The sequence below is a fragment of the Capricornis sumatraensis genome, chromosome 18, assembly GCF_032405125.1.
Source record: "Capricornis sumatraensis isolate serow.1 chromosome 18, serow.2, whole genome shotgun sequence".
NCBI classification, from domain to species: domain Eukaryota; kingdom Metazoa; phylum Chordata; class Mammalia; order Artiodactyla; family Bovidae; genus Capricornis; species Capricornis sumatraensis.
In genome coordinates this window covers 61,348,000-61,369,009 of record NC_091086.1, presented here as the reverse complement: position 1 = coordinate 61,369,009, position 21,010 = coordinate 61,348,000, and positions in this window count along the sequence as shown.

Below are 21,010 nucleotides of genomic sequence, written 5' to 3'. Positions count from 1 at the left end.
CCTAAATAATATACATATGCTATTATTCTGTTGTTTATAATTTACTCTAAGTTTATTTGAAAGTCAGGCAGAAGAGACATCTAGCAGGAAAAGGTGGATATAGAAATTTCAGAGTCAATAAATTAGTATGTCTGCTTAAAATTGAAAAAGATACTATTTTTTAAATGACTGTGCCTAGTTTTTAATAAATTCATGATAAATCATTATATGTGCCAGTTTCCTCACTTAGAAGAGAGTGCAGAAAAGAAAAGTGAGAAAATAAACAACTGTTTTGAAGTGCTAAAATTTCAAAACAAAACAGGGGTGTCAATATATTCCTTAATGAACCTTACACACTGAATCATAGGGTTATTGGTCCTATGAAGTTCTATATAATTGTAGGTCATTTGGATTGATTTCTCATGTTCTGCTTTGTATTACATTCCTCATGGCATTCTTTATTTCAATAACCACATAACAATTTCCAGGAACTAACAAGCCTGGAGAGTCAAAGGGACACTTTCTGTCCCCACCACTCCTTGCACTCCTATTCCACCTTGTAAAATTTCCAGTGAATTTGAAGATTCTCAGGAGAGAATTTCCATACTATCTGCTTCTGCGGAAATCCATCGCACAGCTTATCTCCCTGTGGTTCTGTGGATTGTGTGTTTTCCAAGGCTACAACTGCTATCCTATTCCCCTGGTAAATCTACCATCTCTTTACCTCCACTACCTAAAAAAGCATATCCCTCTAGGAGTTTTACAGTTTTTGTTTTAAATTTAGATCTTTATCCTAGAGGAAAACATAGGCAAAACACTCTCTGACATAAATCACAGCAGGATCCTCTATGACCCACCTCCCAGAGTAATGGAAATAAAAGCAAAAATAAACAAATGGGACCTAATTAAACTTAAAAGCTTTTGGACAATGAAGGAAACTATAAGCAAGGTGGAAAGACAGCTTTCAGAATGGGAGAAAATAATAGCAAACAAATCAGCTGACAAAGAATTAATCTCAGAAATATACAAGCAGCGCATGCAGCTCAATACCAGAAAAATAAATGACCCAATCAAAAAATGGACCAAAGAAATAAACAGACATCTCTCCAAAGAAGACATACAGATGGCTAACAAACACATGAAAAGATGCTCAACATCACTCGTTATCAGAGAAATGCAAATTAAAACCACAATGAGATATCATCTCATGCCAGTCAGAATGGCTGCTATCAAAAACTCTACAAACAATAAATGCTGGAGAGGGTGTGGATAAAAGGGAACCCTCATATACTGTTGGTGGGAATGTAAACTAGTATAGCCACTATGGAGAACAGTGTGGAGATTCCTTAAAAAAAAAAAAAAAAACTGGAAATAGAACTGCCAAACAAGCCAGCAATCCCACTGGTGGGCATACACACCGAGGAAATCAGAATTGAAAAAGACACCTGTACCCCAATGTTCATCACAGCACTGTTTGCAATAGCTAACAAACTAGATGTTCATCGGCAGACAAGTGGATAAGAAAGCTGTGGTGCATATATACAATTTGAATCAGTTCTAATGAGGCAGATTAAACTGGGGTCTATTATGCAGAGTGGTGTAAGTCAGAAAGAAAAAGACTAATACAGTATATTAACACCTATGCATGGAATTTAGAAAGATGGTAATGATGACCCTATATGTGAGACAGTAGAAGAGACACAGGTATAAAGAACAGACTTTTGGACTCTGGGAGAAGGTGAGGCTGGGATGATTTGAGAGAATAGCACTGAAACATGTATATTACCATGTGTGAAATAGATCACCAGTCCAAGTTCGATGCATGAAATAGGGTATTCAAAGCCAGTGCACTGGGACATCGCAGAGGGATGGGATGGGGAGGGAGGTGGGGGGCTTCAGGACTGGGGACACATGTATACCCATGGCTAATTGATGTCGATGTATGGCAGAAAACACTATACTACTGTAAAGTAATTAGCTTCCAATTAAAATAAATAAAGTGAAAAAAAAAAAAAAAGGCATATCCCTAACAAACAGCTGTTGTGCGTAACTGGTATTACTGAAGGTCTGTGTTTACTCAGTGGTGGTTCTGCACAGTGAAGCAAAAGACACGTTCAAAACTGGAATTTATATTTTCACTGTGTATATGCTGCTCCTTGACACAGAGCATTTCTCATGGGAGCTGGGATGATAGTCATTTCCTACAGTAAACTTGCTCAGCCTCTCTTCACCAACAAGCCCACTTTCTCTAAATTCCTAGATTATCTGGTTCAGTGCCCTGAAGTTTTGCTCTTTTAAGTCCACTTTTGGGAAACATCAAATTCCTATTAATTTGTTTTTTAAAGCGTCCACATTGGTACAGTGCTTGAAGTCTTACTTTTTTTAGAATTTTAAAATAATATTTATTTATTAAGAGTTAACATGTGCATAATAGGAAACCAAAAGACACAAGAAGCAAAAAACAAAGTCATCCATAATCACAGTGTGCTTGAACTCTTTTATTTTTTTAATCAAAAAGCTCTTGTCTTGCTAATAGCACTGTTTTCTTCCTACTATTATCATTTATAATAATATATTTTTATTATATTTATTTATGGATTTTATATGTTAGTTTTCAATCATGTGCGACTGAGCTCCTCTAGACTGTTGCCTGCCAGGCTCCTATGTCCATGGGATTCTTCAGGCAAGAATACTGCAGTGGTTTGCCATTGCCTTCTCCAGGGGATCTTCCCAATCCAGGGGTCGAAACTGAGTCTTCTGCACCGCAGGCAGATTCTTACTGTCTTAGCCACCAGGGAAGCCCATTTATAGATTATAGTTTAATATATTTAGTAATTCAAATGTTAGGTTAATACACATGAGATAGTTATTTTCAAATGAAAGATAACTATAACATGTTCAAACATCTCTATCATAGCATTAATAACAACATCACTAACAACACCTGTTAGCTGATCTTCATGATTATAAATTCAGGTAAAATAAATTATTTTGTTATACTAATCTACCTAACTTCTTGGTCTAGTTAACATCAACCATAATATGACAATTAATATCAGTCAACTGGGTTAAACAAAATTGTCAGATTCAATTTTTTTGGTGTTACTTTTTTTATGGATCAGAATCTATTCCTAGATTTTTTTTTAAAATGTCTAAAAGGGCAAGCTGTCTTTAATTTGCAAAATGACGCAGAGTGCATAGCTACCGTTTTAGGGGGAGAGGGGAATTTTTAATTTTTCACCACTTAATCCCAGACCAATTATTCTTAGAAGGCATTCCCACACCTTGAAATCAATTTAAGTTTGTTTCATATTCCAGATACCATCCTTGTGTGGGACAAGGATGGTGTGCCTCCCTGTACAGTGAGCAGTTCATAATGGAAAAAGACCATGATGACTGAACTCCATATGTGTATTACATATTTTAAAAAGTCCTTAATTGACTGACAAGGGTGCAACTATCTCCAATTGTATTTTTTAAACAGAATTTATTTTAGATTTACAGAAAAATTGAGGACGAAGTACAAAAGATTCCCACATACACCATAACAATTTTTGCCTCTTATTAACATTTTCCATTAGTGTGTTGCATATGTTACAATTAATAAATCAATATTGATGCCTTCATGTCACCTAAAGTCCATTCTTCTTTCAGTAGTATTTTCCCTTTATAAAATATATGAATGATAATAATTCCACTCATATCTGATATGGAGCTGCCAATATACATGTTTTTCTTTTGAGGTAATTATATTTTAACCTTATGGATAATTCTCACCAAAACTGGGCTATCATGGTAACTTGGCATCAACATTTTATCATTATGTATGATTTTGAAAATATAAAAAAAAAATATTTCAGAATCTGAAAGAGAGAAAATAAAAAGGACATCTCAAGAACTGCTACTGAATTTATTTTGTTATTTTAAAAAGTTTAAAATACTTCTATCAAAGATAATCAGTTCAAAAATACTACACTACCTAAAGATAGTGTTTTCTTTCTTTTGAAATCAGCATATAAAATATTGAGCCTTACTTACATAAATATATTCCAGTTGTGAAAACTATTTGCGCTGATAAACAAGTGCATACATTTTCAACTTATGTGATATGTGTTGCGGACTGAATACTGTTATTTTTGTTAAGTTGTGTCTGACTCTTTTGTGACCCCATGAACTGCAGCCCGCCGTGTTCCTCTGTCTAGATTGTCTGGATTTCCCAGGCAAACATCCTGGAGTGGGTTGCCATTTCCTTCTCCAGAACTGAGTGTCCCTCCTGCCCTGCTGTCCCACCAAAATCCATATATTAGGTCCTAATTCCCAGTGTAATGGTTTGGAGATCAGGGCATTGAGACATGATATGTCATGAGGGTGCAGCACTCGTGAATGTGATTAGTGCCCTTATAATAAGAGGCATGAGACAATCCCTCCACCTTGTGAGGATGCAGCAAGAAGGCATCATTCTGCAAACCAGGAAGCCAGCCCTCACCAGCAGCACTTTGATCTTGGACTTCTCAGGCTCCAGAACTATGAGAAACAAACAAACAAAAAATGTTTATTGTTTCAGGCACCCAGTCTATGGTATTTGTTATAGCAACCTGAGCAAAAACAGCATGAAAAATATATTATTTTTGAAGTAGCACTCTCCTCATTTATTCCTTCATTAGGTATGTGACAAAATTCAAAACAACTTATTGTCACTGAGATTTGGTTACCATCCAGGGAGAAAGACTGAATATTTTTAAAGGAAAATGAGCACACTGCTGTGATATGCTGGGCAAGCTGTTTTCCCAAAGCAATTAGAATTTCACTTTTTAAAACTTGTGGTAAAGTGAATGTGATTAGCTTCACATTAGTAAACAGACATAAGACCACTGATCAGGAAAGACCTATTACTAGAAGAAATTCTTTGTCTTTCTGAATTAAGATAACAGGTTTGTAACACTGATTTTTGCTTTCATAGAAATAATTTCACACACATAAATTATCTAAAAAGAAAAAATTCTACTTTCCTCAACTAATAGCCTATGTTCTCTTAAGATTTTAAAGAATATTGAAGAAAATCAATATTCTTTCAAAGAGAGAAATTATATGAAACCTTCTGCTATGGGCTATTTAAAAATTCACTATGCTGCTGCTGCTAAGTCACTTCAGTTGTGTCCAACTCTGTGCGACCCCATAGACGGCAGCCCACCAGGCTCCCCCGTCCCTGAGATTCTTCAGGCAAGAACACTGGAGTGGGTTGCCATTTCCTTCTCCAATGCATGAAAGTGAAAAGTGAAAGTGAAGTCACTTTCAAAAATTCACTTTAGTCATATATGAATTAATATTGACTTTGATGCACTTTGTGTTCTCATTTGCAAAAGAAAAATGTGATTATGTCAAGATAGGCAAAATGCTTTGCACATTTGGGTTCACTGCCTTAGTATTCTAAAACATAAACTGCTAATTTATTTAAATTTATTGAATATTTTCTTCATAAGCATATATTTATTGGCATTAAGTTAAGCTGCTATTTCAAAGAATATCTGAGAAAAATTGTGGCCTAGACAATTTTTTGTTTTGTTTTGGCAACAAATGTGTGATTCACACCAAACTGATGACAATCTCACTGAAAACTTTACTCCTTTTCCTATGAGAATCTGATTATCTATTAGGATCCAAAGAACTATTCATTTGTATCTATATTCTTGGTCAATTTCTGGATAGTATGGACAATCCAGAATTTCTTGTCTCCTTATCACTGTAACATTTAGCTCCACTTGGGAGCTAGAATATATTCTAGAATATATCTAGAATGTATTATATTATAAAATTAATGATATGTTTGAGCTGGCTGAGTACATTCTACATTTATAATTTGTTTAGTAAAATGATTTTTAAAGCAGTGAAAGCATTTTTTTATTTCAATAAAAGAAGACAACAAGTTCTTGGATTTTTTTCTCAAAGATAACGTCTGGCCAGTTTCTGTAACCTAGGTGGTGTTCTCACTGTTGGCAGATACTAGTACCATTTGACATTATGAGCTTGCTTGCTACCACTGTTATTTAAGACATAAAATACATTTTAAAAAGCCTGGAAATCTACAAGACATATTTATGGAATGATTTTTTCCCTTTGAGAAAAGTCACTTAAAAAGATAGTAAAGTTCTAAAATGCAAAGAACTGTAGGAACTGCATCAACCATATGAACGGAAAGATTTTGGTAGAAGAAGATGGAAATAAGTATCATCAGAGACATTTTTCCCTATTACACTTTATCTTTTTTCACTTAAAAATGATAGAACTGCCATATGACCCAGCAATCCCACTGCTGGGCATACACACCGAGGAAGACATCTGTACCCTAAAGTTCATCACAGCACTGTTTACAATAGACAGGACATGGAAGCCACATAGATGTCCGTCAGCAGATGAATGGATAAGAGAGTTGTGGTACATATACACAATGGAATATTACTCAGCTATTAAAAAGAATACATTTGAATCAGTTCTAATGAGGTGGATTAAACTGGAGCCTATTATACAGAGTGAGGCAAGTCAGAAAGAAAAACACCAATACAGTATATTAACACATATATATGGAATTTAGAAAGATGGTAATGATGACCCTATATGTGAGACAGCAAAATACACATAAAGAACAGACTTTTGGACTCTGTGGGAGAAGGCGAGGATGGGATGATTTGAGAGAACAGCATTGAAACATATGTATTACCATATGTGAAATAGATCACCAGTCCAAGTTCGATGCATGAAACAAGGCACTCATAGCTGGTGCACGGAGACAATCCTGAGGGATGAGATGAGGAAGGAGGTGGGAGGCGGGTTCAGGATGGGGGGGACACATGTATACCCATGGCTTATTCATGTCAGAGTATGGCAAAAACCACTACAATATTGTAAAGTAATTAGCCTCCAATTAAAATGAATAAATTAATTAGAAAAGATGATTGTTTCTGGTTTTGTTTTATCTCACAGTAAGAATGAGATGGGCTGGGCCCTATCCTGGGACCTAGACCATCTGCTTCAGTACTTGCACCTGGACAAATATCTTCTCCAGCAATATATGCAAAGCAACTATAAGGGACTAAAAATAAGTCTGTGCATATGCATTTTGGGTAAATTACGCTTTCCTGGTGGCTCAGACGGTAAAGCGTCTGCCTACAATGCAGGAGACCTGGGTTTGATCTCTGGGTCGGAAAGATCCCCTGGAGAAGGAAAGGGCAACCCATTCCAGTATTCTTGCCTGGAAAAATCCCATGGACCGATCAGCTTGGTAGGCTACAGTCCATCAAATCGCAGAGAGTCGGACACGACTAAGCGACTTCACTTTCTATGAACAAAAAGACACCAAAAGACCAAAAATTTAATCGCTACTTCTCAGGTTTCTGGATTAAAAGCAGGATATTGGGCATGATTCCTGCACACAGCACCGCCAAGAGGCTGGGGACAATACATAAACCACTTCTCCCAACTGCTTGATTGGTCCAACCCTACCCTCATCCAGTTTAAGGGGCCAGCTTACTCCTCCCCCCAACACACACCCTCCCGGCTCAGGGAGTGAGCGAGGAAACGTGTTACTTGTTTTAGCTCTTCTGTGCATTGCAAGTCTCAACCATGCCTTGCCTGAATTTTTGTCGGGCATCGTACAAAGTTTTATTGATTCTAAGGGGTCCAAGAGCCCTAGTTGGTAACAAGAACATACCGAAAGAAAGTGCCAAAAGAACGTGCCAAAACATATATGTACAGGATAAACATAACTCTGAACATCGTTATATAACATCACCCATCAGGAGATAGTTGGCCGGTGCTATAGGAGGCTTTGTTCCCCTCTTCAATCCCGTCACACAGTTTGCTTCTCAAAAGTAACCATAGCCCTTGTTTTTTGTGATATCCATTTCCTTGCTATTCTTTGTAGTTTTATTTCCTCTGTTTTGGAACATCATATCAATTTAATAATACTGTAGCTTCTTTTCTGTTTCTTACCTCACTTGTTCAGAAATTTCTAAGAGACTTAGCTATGTAATTGCTTGCATTTACATCAATATTAAACAAACAAACAAACAAAACCACTAAGATCTTGGCATCTGGTCACATCACTTCCTGGCAAATAGATGGGGAAAAAGTGGAAACAGTGAAAGATTTTCTTTTCTTGGGTTCTAAAATCAATGCAGATGGTGATTGCAGCAACAGAATTAAACATCACTTGCTCCTCAGATGGAACAAACCTAGACAATGTATTAAAAAGCAGAAACTTTGTCACTTTGTTGACAGGGGTCTGTATAGTTAAAGCTATGCTTTTTCCAGTAGTCACATATGCATGTGAGAATTGGACCATAAAGAAGGCTGAATGCCAAAGAACTGATGTTTTCTAATTCTGGCTCTGAAGGAGATTCTTGAGAGTGCCTTGGACAGCAAGGAGTTCAAGCCAATCAGCTTCCCTGGTGGCTCAGATGGCAAAGAATCCACCTACAATGCAGGAGACCCAGGTTTGATCCCTGGGTTGGGAAGATCCCCTGGAGAAAGCAATGGCAACCCACTCTTGACTGGAGAATCCCCATGTACAGAGGAGCCGGGTGCACTACAGTCTGTGGGGTCAGACACAACTAAGCGACTAATGCTTTCACTGAAGTCCTAAAGGAGATCGACCTTAAATATTCATTGGAAGGGCTGATGCTGAAACTGAAGCTTCTGTACTTTGGCCCCCTGATTAAATCAGTCAGTTCATTGGAAAAGACCCTGATGGTGGGAAAGATTGGAAACAAAAGGAAAAGGAGGTGGCAGAGGATGAGACGGTTAGATAGCATCAGCCACTCAATGGACATGAATTTGAGCAACTCCCAAAGACAGTGGAGCCTGGCATGCTGCAGTTCATGGGGTTGAAGAGTCAGACACAACTTAGCGACTGAGCAACAGCATACTGTGTGAGATGTTTATTAGTACTGAAACCTATTAAGTGATTGAGTCTGGAAATCAGAATACAGTTGCTAGAAGAAAATAGAGAGATGATTTTGAAAGTCATAGTGTGGATCATAAAGGAATGCATTTAAGCAGAGATAAGAAGGGGGCTAAAAACTATGTCCTGGGCCATTCCTGTGTTTAAAATTATGGGAGGTAAGGGGACAGCATGGATTCTTTTTTTTTTTAATTTTTACTTTATTTTTCTTTACAATACTGTATTGGTATTGCCATACATTGACATGAATCCACCACGGGTGTACATGCGTTCCCAAACATGAACCCCCCTCCCACCTCCCTCCCTATAACTTCCCTCTGGGTCATCCCCATGCACCAGCCCCAAGCAGACAGCATGGATTCTTATCCACTGATAGGAGAATAGAATCAAGAGAGCGTGCCTTTTTCAGGACTCCAGTGAAAAGAACTCTTTCAAGATGGAAGCAGCAAACTGATGATTTCAAAACTGCTGCTAACTTCAATAAAATGGGTATTAAAGACCGAACATTAGTGTTAACAATGTGGAGATTATTGGTGAAGTTGCCAAAGGCAGTTCTGAGACTACAGTGGGTAAAAACCTGATTGAAGTGAATTTAAGAGAATATAGGAAGAGAGGATATATACCAACAATTATTTAGGACTATTGTGAGATATTTGGCTATAAAGGGGAACACAAAAACAGTGTAGTAATCTATTAGATAGTGGAGTCATATTAAAAAATTGTAATATATGTAGTAAAACATGTCTGAAATGCTAATGAGGCCTATATGATTGAGTAGAAAAAAAAATGATGTGGCTAAAGATAGAATCTAATTGTTCAAGCAATACCTTAGTGGAGATAGACTGGGTCCAGTGCACCCAAGGAGCCGATGACCTATGACCAGGGTAGGATGCATTGACTTTGGAGTCCATCACCTCTAAAAATAATAGTAATTTTACCATCCAGTTGTCAGACTTGGTGCTTGAGGACTGATTACCCTAATTTGAATTGCTGTCCCAGTGAACATGCCTGAAGAGAGACTGAGAGCTAGTTATGGATTGCTTCTGTTTACTCACTGTCATGTCCGACTCTTTTGCCACCCCATAGACTATAGCCTGCCAGGCTCCTCTGTCCATGGGATTTCCTAGGCAAGAATACTGGAGTGGGCTACTATTTCCTTTTCCAGGGGATCTTCCTGACCCAGGAGTTATGGATATTTGACTCAAATGGATCTGTCTCCTATACTCTTGATGAAGTTTCTATACTAGGAAGCCATCATCAGTGACTATAGTCTTTTTTGGAGAGAGTCATACACCGTGTTTTGTTTTGCATGCCCTAGGTGGCCTGGTGTGGTGGCTAGACCTGCCCAGTAGATTATGGGGTTCATTTCTAAATCTTGTGGCCCTAACGTCATTAACACACTTAACTTTCTATTTATTCTTTTCTAAGTGGAAACTCCCATGGACAGAGGAGCCTGGTGGGCTGCAGTCCATGGGGTCGCTAAGAGGCAGATACGACTTCACTTTCACTTTCATGCATTGGAGAAGGAAATGGCAACCCACTCCAGTGTTCTTGCCTGGAGAATCCCAGGGACGGGGGAGCCTGGTGGGCTGCCGTCTACGGGTTCGCTCAGAGTCGGACACGACTGAAGTGACTTAGCAGCAGCAGCAGCAGCAGCAAGTGGATCAATGTCAATAGATCCAAATTTCCCCTCTTGTCTTTAAGACCTTGAACCTCTGAATAAAGCAGATGGTGTGCTCTTATTGATGACTGAAGAAAGAGAGATCCAGTTGAGCTACTGTATCCTCTCTCCTCAGGCTACCATGTTTATCATTGAGTAATTTTTTCCTTTACTTGTGTTTCCTCTTTTTCTTTTAACATGAAAGTGTCATAGTTACCCACTTCCTAGTTCTGACACCGATTTCTTCTCCACCAATCTCTTATTCCTTTCCTCATTTAAAGTGGAATCAGGAAGAGTTGGAGGAGATTTTAGGATTATGATCATTGTATGGAGTCTTATGTTCCAGGAATTCATATATATATATATATTTAAGCTTAAATACATCTCAACCTTAAATGATTCCTCATTACTGATAAAACCAAAACATTACACAATTTGACCCAATGTACTTTCATATCCTTATCTTTCATATTTATGTCCATAAGCTCTGGGTTCTAGTATAACTACATTTTTTAACCTTGAGGGAAACAAGGTAAATATTATTTCTTCAAATGTTTACCTTTTACATTTTGCAAACACTTCTGCCCAATTGCCAGGCTCATTTACTTTGACAAGTGTGATCAATCAATTTTGTCTTCATCTCTGAATCAGAACTAATTTTTCCTCCCTCATGTTTCTATTTCTTTGATAATGATGAAAGTTAAGATGCCTGTCACTTGAATGGTTTCATTTCACTTTGTGTACAGGTGTTCACACTGGAATGACTATGGTCATTAAGATTACTTACTAGATGAATATCTGCTACTTCCTTGTAATTTTCTAAAGCTATTAGGTGAATACCTCACTGCTATTTTTCTTCTAAACATCTTTTGTGTGTTTTTTTGAGATGGGTAAAAATTAATGAATGTCTTATTTAATTTTTCCATCTCAAAATACTTACCCCATAGTATAACATATAAGAACTTCATCAACATGAAATGTGGACTTCTAGATATTTTATTGCAGCCCAAGTGAAACTAAATATTACAGTGATAAGGAGACAAGAAATTTTGGATTATCCAGACTATCCAGAAATTGAGCAAGGAATATAGATACAAATGAATAGCTCTTCAGACACTATTGAGGTGGGGTGAGGTGAAGTGAAAGTCACTCAGTCATGTCCCACTCTTTGAGACCCCATGGACTATACAGTCCATGGAATTCTTCAGGTCAGAACACTGGAATGGGTAGTCTTTCCCTTCTCCAGGGAATCTTCCCAACCCAGGGATCAAACTCAGGTCTCCTGCATTTCAGGTGGATTCTTTACCAACTGAGCCACATCAGATTTTAGTAGGAAAAGGAGTAAAGTTTTCAATGATAATATCAAGTGGTGTGAGTCTCACGTTTGTTGCCAAAACAAAACAAATTTTCTAGGCTACACTTCTGCTCAAACATTCTTTGTAGCAGCAGTTTATCATCATGCTAATAAATATATGCTTATGAAGAAAACCACTCAGTAAATTTAAATAAATTAGCAGGTTATGTTTTATAATACTCAGGCAATGAATCCAAATGTGCAAAACATTTTGCTTACTTTGATATACTCACATTTTATTTTTTGAAAATGAGAACAGAAAGTGCATCAAAGCCAACAATTAATTCTACATGACCATAGTGAATTATTAAATAGCTCACAAACAGTGGGCTTTGTATAATTCTTCTCCTTGAAAGAATATTGATTTTCTTCAATATTCTTTAAAATCTTACGAGAATATAGGCTGTTAGTTGAGGAAGACAGAAATTTTCCTCTTCAAATGATTTATGTGTGTGGAATTATTTCTGTGAAAGAAGAAAATCAATGTTACAAATCTATTAATTTAGAAAGACAAAGAAATTCTTCCAGTAATAGGTCTGTTATTTTTTTTTAATCTCTGCTTTGTTATTACTAAAAAATCTTTATAAAACTTAATAGCACATTTATACTCACAGCATCAGTTGTTCCTTATTGGACAGCAATGTTTTTCAGATGCTGTTAGTTCATTTTGTCAATGTTCCAACTTAAGAACTATAATTAATACGATGTCTTGATTTCTCTGTGGGCACAGGTGTTCCTGGATATACAAATGAAATACCGTGGCTAGTTTCATAATTGGGAAACAAACTTCTTAGCAATGAAATGCTCAGAAACTCTGAGTAGAATAAAAATTACTTTATGAAAAATATAAATTTTAATACAGCAGAAGTGAGAAAGAAAATACTACTGTAGCGATTATTGAATCTAATATTTGATACAAGTTGCACTTGAGTTGAATCCAGGGCTTTGCTGGTGGCTCAGATGGTAAAAACCTGCCTGCAATGAGTTGAGACTTGGGTTTGATCCCCAACTCAGGAAAATCCCCTGGAGAAGGGAATGGCAACCCATTCCAGTATTCTTGCCTGGAGAATTCCACGGGCAGAAGAGCACGGCAGGATATAGCCCACAGAGTCACAAAAGAGTTGGACACGACTGAGTGACTAACACTTTCACATTCAAGGGAAAATATTTAAAAACTTACTTCACAATAATACAGAAAAAAAATAATAAAAAGAACCTTAGTTGAACAGTGTATCATTTGAAATGGAAAAAAAAAAAAGTTAAACAAGAGGAATGTATTAATTGTGCAAATTACTTCTTGAGTGTCAGTGATTGCTTGATGCTTCCCTATACAGAGGATCTCAATGAAAGTTTAGATATTTCTACTCTTCAATCTTAAAAATTCAGAAAATCAGGGTCTTAAAGAATATTTATGATTCAAATAAATGCTGGAAGGAATGACATCCAAAATGGACTTCACAAAAATACATCCTCCATTTAAAATTATTTCTATCAAAAAGAATTAGAAAAATCTTCTGAAGGTTTTCTGCTATTTGTTTTTTAAATTTACTTTTGTTTTCTTGTTGGTGGTGGTGGTGGTGGGTAAGATGGAGTCATTTCTTTCTCTTTCTTTGGCTCCCTGTGTTTAATCTAGAAACAAACATGCGCACACAAAAGATTTGCACAGCAAAATAAAGGCTTAGTTCCAGTGATAAAATAAGCTACAAACTAGCAACACTGCTTTAAAAAAAAAAAACTGTAGTACTGGAGGTTTCTTGGCCTGTATCTGAAGTTCTGTTTATTATTATTACATTTTAATATTTTCTAACTGATACAGAGCTCATTGGCACAGTCTACCTTTTCTGTGACATCCTGCTGGTAATTGAAGAATTCTGCACCTTTGCTAAGAGCTGTAGAGGCTTGAACCAGCTCTCAGCATTCTGCCTCAATTTGGTGAATTGTCCCTCAATTTGGAAGCTAAAGTTCATAGACTGTGTCTTGGATTTATGGTATTTTTAATCAAAGATAAATGGAGCTCCCTAAATGGAAAAAGCATACCCCAGGGAGCATAATTGGGCTAGTGAGAACATACAGAGGAAAATAGCAAAGTTCAGTGTACCATTTACTGTGACTTAGATTCCTAGCCTGTTTCTCTGGATGTTTTTCAGGAAATAGCTGATCCTAAAAAAAAAAAAAAAGAAAAGAAAGAAAACTCCGCATGAAGTAAAGTAATAATGAGAATGGAGCTAGCATGTGACTTCCATAGATAATGCCAATATTTAATAGCATATTAATTGAAATTTAAAGAAAAGCAGGAAATAAAACACTTAGCTAAGTACAGAGCAAGAGTTCGAGACTGACATGTACCCACTACTATATTTAAAACAAATAATCAACACGCACCTACTATATAGCACATGGAATGCTGCTTGGTATTCTATAGCAAACCAAATGGGAAAGAATTTAGGAAAGCACTGATACATGTGTATGTATCACCTTGCTATACACTTGAAACTAACACAACATTGTTAATCAAATATGTTCTGATATGAAATAAAAATTAAAAAAGAAAGAACCAAACAAATCAATTTTGAAGACGATCCCAAAGATATTATTTAAATAAGACATCCAAGATGGAATCTTAAGGAAAAAAGGGAGATGTCTCTAAGAACCAAGACAAAGTCCAACAGTCTTTTAAAGGCAGAAAGCTTACATTCAGAGATAATTCTTTCCAAGGAACCAGATCATTTGAAGGCACTAAATTTCCCTGTTTTCAGCTTTCATGTCTGCATCTTCCTGAAATCTCCGCTTCCTCTCTGACTCCCTCCCCAGTGCTGTTGGATCCAGGGCTACTCCTACACTTGAATTTTCTTTTCTGGAGTCTTCAAGGTAAATCTTGAAAGTATGGGTTAAGCATACAATATATAATTATCTACTTTTGACTTGAGCACCTTTTCCTGTTGTGCAGTAAATACACCTCACCGGGCGGCTGCTATTCTCCTCCCCTAGGTACCCCTTGCTGAGTGTCTTTGGGAATCTGTGCTATAAACATCCTTGCACCAGCCTGTTCCTTCCAAGGTATTCTGAGGTAGCTTAATGCTGAAAAATGGTTCTTTCACACAAATGCAGTTTGCACAGTTTATTAGATTTTGCAGAATAGTTTATTGCAAGACTGAAGTGTGGTTATCCTTGCTTTTATAGTCAAGAGTGGATTTGTTTCAAGGGCCTGCTCCTCTGTTCCCTAGATGATACATATCCATACAGCATTTTGTAAACTTTAAGAACACTATTTTCAGGAAATAAATTTAACCAGACTTTGTTGTATTTGGGAAGAAAATCAGGGCCCTGTTTATGATTCTTTTAGCATAAAAGCAGAAATTGCAAAGAATATTTCTTTGTTTGATATGGAGTGTCATGATAATTGGGCTTCCCTGGTAGCTCAGCTGGTAAAGAGTCTGCCTGTAATGTGGGCGACCTGGGTTTGATCCCTGGGGTGGGAAGATCCTCTGGAGGAGGGCATGGCAACCCATGCCAGTATTCCTGCCTGGAGAATCCCCACGGACAGAGGATCCTGGCGGGTTACAGTCCATGGGGTCTCAAAGAGTTGGACACGACTGAGTGACTAAACACATAATGATAATTGGTCTTCCAAAACAAAACAAAGTGTTTGGATATGCTAAATGATTGTCTTGAAAAGTGGAAATAAACATATTAATGCTTATAGAAATAAACTTCCCTCTAAAAAATATATCTCTTTAAGAATGCTATAAACTTGCTTTTGAAAAAGAAACCCTGAGTAACTTAGTTTAAGAGTTATTAAATATTTCTATTAAAAGTTAATGGGCAAAGAAATGTCTATATATAGATTGAGTTTTTTATATGATATTAATGACTAAGAGAAAAAATTCTTATGACAAAAAACGAAACTATTAAGATTAAAATATGGCTGTCAGAAATCCTATGCTATTCTACCTGAAGAAATAGTAGTCTTTCCAAGCACACAGATTCACATATACATCATTTTACTCTTAGCAGAGAATCTAGACGATAGATGGAGCTTACCTGTTAGAATATATAAGGCTCAGAGCAAAATTATATAGGGTGCATTCATGCATTGTCTTATTTAAAAATTTTAACTGAAAATGTGCAGCAACATCTCATCATATTTAAAGATGGAACCTCTATTCTGTGGTATATATGATCAATACCATTCCATATACTCTATACATGAAGAGAGCTATTTATCTATTTTGTAGAATGCTCCTATAAAGTGGGTTCTATACCCAACTCCTGCAGTCTATGGGGTTGCACAGAGTAGGACACGACTGAAGTGACTTAGCAATAGCAATAGCCAACTCCAATATGTTTGGAGGTGTTTTCTCCCACACCATGAAGCAATTCTCAAACTCACTGTCTTAATGTTCAGCTCAATTCTATCACGATCTATCTGAAAATATCATATCCAGAGATTAAGCTTTCAATCTTAAAAGACTGCCCCCATCAACGCCCACTTCACATGCCTATCAAAAGCCCATGTTGTCACCTGTGATTCTGACCTAGTTACTGTAGACTTGAGGGGCCATCCATCTCCTCCTTGAGTTTGATTTTGCTAAAGTGGCTCATAGAACTCAGAGAAATTTTTTTTTATTTACTAGATTACCTGCTTATTATAAAAGGATACAGTTCAGGAACAATCAGATGGAAGAGATGCATAGAGGAAGGAGGGAAGAAGCAGAGCAGGGCCACTCTAAATCTCCAAGTGTTCACCAATCCAGGAGCCCCGAAACCCCATCCTTTCAGTTCAGTTTAATGGCGGCTCCATTAAATAGACGTGATCAATTAGCTCACTGACTAATGGTGACTGAAACTCAGTCTCTAGACCCTCCCTTTCCTTGCCTGGAAAGTGATGGTGTGAAACTGAAAGTTTCAACCCTGTTAACACATGGTTGGCTCAACTGACAAACATCCCCAACCTTAGGTCACCAAGGGGGTTTCCAAAAGTCACCTCATTAACATCAGTCAGTTCAGTTCAGTTGCTTAGTAGTGTCCAACTCTTTGCAACTCCATGGACTGAAGCTTGAAAGGCCTCTCTGTCCATCACCAACTCCTGGAGTTTACTCAAACTCATGTTCATTGAGTTGGTGATGCTATCCAACCATCTCATTCTCTGTCATCCCCTTCTCTTCCTGTCTTCAAACTTTGCCAGCATCAGGGTCTTTTCAAATGAGTCAGTTCTTCACATCAGGTGGCCAAAGTATTAGAATTTCAGCCTCAGCACCAGTTCTTCCAATGAATATTCAGGACTGATTTCCTTTAGGATGGACTGGTTGGATCTCCTTGCAGTCCAAGGGAATTTTAAGAGTCTTCTTCAACACCACAGTTCAAAAGCATCAATTCTTCAGCACTCAGCTTTCTTTAAATTCCAACTCTCACATCCACAGTGATTACTGGAAAAACCATAACTTTTATATTAGTTGGACTGTTGTTGGCAAAGTAATGTCTCTGCTTTTTAATATGCTATCTAGGTTGGTCATAAATTTTCTTCAAAGGAGCAACCATCTTTTAATTTCATGGCTACACTCACCATCTACAGTGATTTTGGACCCCGAAAAAATAAAGTCTCTCAGTGTTTCCACTATTTCCCCATCTGTTTGCCATGACCTAGTGGGACCGGATGCCATGATCTTCATTTTCTGAATGTTGAGTTTTAAGCCAACTTTTCACTCTCCTCTTCCACTTTCCTCAAGAGGCTTTTCAGTTCTTCTTCGCTTTCTGCCATAAGGGTGGTGTCATCTGCATTTCTGAGGTTATTGATATTTCTCCAAGCAATCTTGATTCTAGCTTGTGCTTCATCCAGTCCAGCATTTCTCATGATGCATTCTACATACAAGCAGGGTGACAATATACAGCCTTGACATACTCCTTTCCCTATTTGGAACCAGTCTGTTGTTCCATGTCCAGTTTTAACTGTTGCTTTTTGACTTGCATACAGACTTCTCAAGAAGCAGGTCAGGTAGTCTGGTTTTCCCACCTCTTGAAGAATTTTCCGCAGTTTGTGATGACACACACAGTCAATGGCTTTGGCATAGTCAATAAAGCAGAAGTAGATGTTTTTCTGGAACTCTCTTGCTTTTTTGACTATCCAAGGGATGTTGGTAATTTGATCTCTGTTTCATCTGCCTTTTCTAAATCTGGCTTGAACATCTGGAAGTTCATGGTTCACGTACTATTGAAGCCTGCATTGGACAATTTTGAGCATAGTCTGCTAGCATGTGAGATGAATGCAATTGTGTGGTAGTTTGAATATTCTTTGGCATTGCCTTTTTTGGGGGGATTGGGATGAAAACTGACCTTTTCCAGTCCTGTAGCCACTGCTGAGCTTTCCAAATTTGCTGGCATATCGAGTGCAGCACTTTCACAGCATCATCTTTCAGGATTTGAAATAGCTCAACTGATATTCCATCACCTCCACTAGCTTTGTTCGTAGTGATGCTTTCTAAGTCCCACTTGACTTCGCGTTCCGGGATGTCTAGCTCTAGGTGAGTGATCACACCATCATGATCATCTGGGTAGTGAAGATCTTTTTTGTGTAGTTCTTCTGTGTATTCTTGCCACCTCTTTTTAATGTCTTGTACTTCTGTTACATAACAGATTTTTGACTTTCATCCTGTAGGAAATTCCAAGGAACACTATGACAAAAATGTGGACAAAGACCAAATATATATTACTTATCATAAGTCATAATATTACCCACATTCTATGGATTAATTTGATATTTGTTTATTATTAGGCTGATATTATGAATATTTGAGAAAATACTCCAGTCTCATTGCATCACATTATATGATACAGAATATAAATATATCTTATTACGAGTGATATTAACCTTGGTCAGTTGGTGAAAGTTGTGTTTTCCAACTTTCACTACTATAAAATTAGCATTTTTCCCTCTCCATACTTTATTTTTTAGCAATGAACCACTAATTAGTGCTCATACTCAAGCTGAGGGTTTGGAGGTAAACTTCATCTTTTGGAGAGGTCAAATAATTTCAGGGCATAATTTTAAGCAATCATGTAAACAAACATGAATTTTGGGGAGATGGTTTGTATATTTAAAAATTTCCTTTTACTCCTTAATGTTTCTGCTAATAATTTTAATATTCATCAGTTGATCTTTCTGCAGCAACTATTACTCAGTTGTTGTAATGGTAGTTTTCTATTTCCCTCCTTCCTTCTACATTTAAAATTGGAATTTCTCTGTAAGGATTAGCCGTTTCCTCCCCTTTTAAATTTGTTCTATTATTGCTTTGTACTTATATGGATTTATGAACATTTATTTTATGTGGGGTTATGATTCAATATAACTAATTATTTTATCTCTAGATTTTCCAGTGTTGGCCAGTAGGAACACTTTGGGTTTGGTTCCTGTGCCATTTTTTACAGGTGTCCTCTAAAATAATTTTTTTTTCTAAAGTTACACAACCACAAGAAAATATATTTTGTATTTTTCCTGACTCTGTCTAGAAGCAATATTTTCTCTAAGGACCCCTGGTTACTTTTAACGAAGAATGGTATTGAGAAATTGATATCTGCACATGGTTGGTGTGCTCTTTGCTCCTGAGATGCTGCCTTTTTCAAACCCTCCCTTCAGAAAAGGCTTTGTAATGTATGTATGTACACATCTGTATATTAATTTAACCTTTTGTATGTGTATACATATTTTCTAAGTTTGTATGTATGTATTTATCTGTGTAAATATATATGTACCTATGTTTGTATATTTGAAAATAAATTTGTATCTGACTCCAATCTAGCATACAGGATTTATGTTGGGAAGTTTTGATGACAAATTTAATTCATTTATTGTTGTTTTTGTTTAGTCACTAAGATGCATCTGACTCTTTTGTGACCCCATGGCCGGTAATCTGCCTGGCTCCTCTGTCCACAGAATTTCCCAGGCAAGAATACTGGACTAGGTTGTCATTTCCTTTCCCAGGGGATCTTCCCAACCCAGGGGTTGAACCCTTACATTGGCAGGTAGGTTCTTTATCACTCAGTCATACTGTGTTATTAGATTTTTCTGTCTTGCTTATTGAGCTTTGGTAAAAACTGCCTTTCAAACATCTTTCCATTAAAGTTATTATGCTTAAGAGTGAGGACAAGATGGCAGAATAGAAAAAAATTGAACTCATATCCTCTCATGACTACATGAAAATTATAATTAACTGCTGATTGATCATTGATAAAAAGGACTGGAATCCATCAAGAAATATATTCTACATCCAAGACATAAAGAAGAAACCACATTGAGATGGGAGGAGGAGTACTTTCATGATGTAATCAAGTCTCATACCCCCTGGACTGGTGACCCAAATATGGAAGAACAATTATATCAAATACGTTATCCCACAGGAGTGAGATTTCTGAGCCTCATGTCAGGTCCCCCAGCTTAGGGGTCTCATCAGGAGGAGGATGCCTCTGGCCCAGAGTATTTGATTTTGAAGCCCAGAAGGGCTTGATTAGTCCATCTCCACAGGACTGGGGGAAACAGAGACTTCACTCTTGGAGGGTGCACACAAGTTCTTGTATGCACTGAGACCCAGGGCAAAACCAGTGACTTCTCATGCTCCTGGGCCAGAGGTATTTGTTGGTCTTGAAGGTGTCCCATGGAGGTGGGGTTGGGGGTGGGGGGAGCAGCTCAGCCTAGGGATAAGGACATTGGTGGCAAGGGTATCAGGGAGTATTCATGAGATCTCCTGGAGTTTGACATTTTGGCATCAAGACCTGACCCTACTCAACAGCTTATAAACTCCAGTGCTTATAAACTCCAGTGCTTATAAACTCCAAATGCCTCAGGCCAAATAACCAACAGGGCAGGAACATAGTCTCAGTTATTAGCAGACAGGCTGCCTAAAAACTTCCTGAGTCCACAATTGCCTCTAGACACATCCCTTGAGTTATGATAATTAAATAATTTAAAATACATAAAACTGTATTGTTTAACAGAGTGGAAGCATTTAAAATCATGAGTAATAGTTTTTAGTATTTAAAAAATCATTTTTTCATATTTTAATTGATCAAT